At 49.2% G+C, this 559-nt stretch overlaps 1 protein-coding gene across 1 annotated transcript in view; it reads left to right on the forward strand.

The window, feature by feature from the left end:
- The window catches only part of SLC37A1 (solute carrier family 37 (glucose-6-phosphate transporter), member 1), a 34,269-nt gene that overhangs the window by 20,968 nt on the left and 12,742 nt on the right, over positions 1 to 559 (forward strand). The window lies entirely within an intron of this gene.

Here is a 559-nt window from a genome sequence, read left to right on the forward strand (position 1 = left end):
CATGGGTTCACAAAAGGAAAGTCCTGTTTAACTAATTTGATATCCTTCTATGATAACATCGTCCGCCTAGTGGGTGCAGGGAAGGTGGTGGATGGAGTTCTTCTGGATTTTAGTAAGGCTTTTGATACTGTCCCTCACAGCATCCTTCTGGACGAGTTGTCCAGCTGTGGGATGAGTGGGTTCATGGTGCGCTGGGTGAAGAACTGGCTGAAGCTCAGAGGGCTGTGGTGAATGGGGCTACATCTGGCTGGCGACCGGTGACCAGCGGTGTTCCCAAGGGTTCAATCTAGGGCCAGTGATGTTCAATATATTTATCAGCTATGTGGATGCAGGAGTTGAATGCACCATTAGCAAGTTTGCTGATGATACCAAACTGGGAGGTGCTGTTGACTCTCTTGAGGGACAAGAGGCCTTGCAGAGGGATCTAGATAGGTTGCAGCATTGGGCAATGATGAATGGGATGAAGTTTAACAAGTTGAAATGCCGGATTCTGCACCTAGGACAGAGTAACGTGGGCACAAGTATAAATTGGGAGAGGAGTGGCTGGAGAGCAGCCCTG

The sequence above is a fragment of the Pygoscelis adeliae genome, unplaced genomic scaffold (genome assembly GCF_000699105.1).
Source record: "Pygoscelis adeliae isolate BGI_AS28 unplaced genomic scaffold, ASM69910v1 Scaffold154, whole genome shotgun sequence".
Lineage (NCBI taxonomy): Eukaryota > Metazoa > Chordata > Aves > Sphenisciformes > Spheniscidae > Pygoscelis > Pygoscelis adeliae.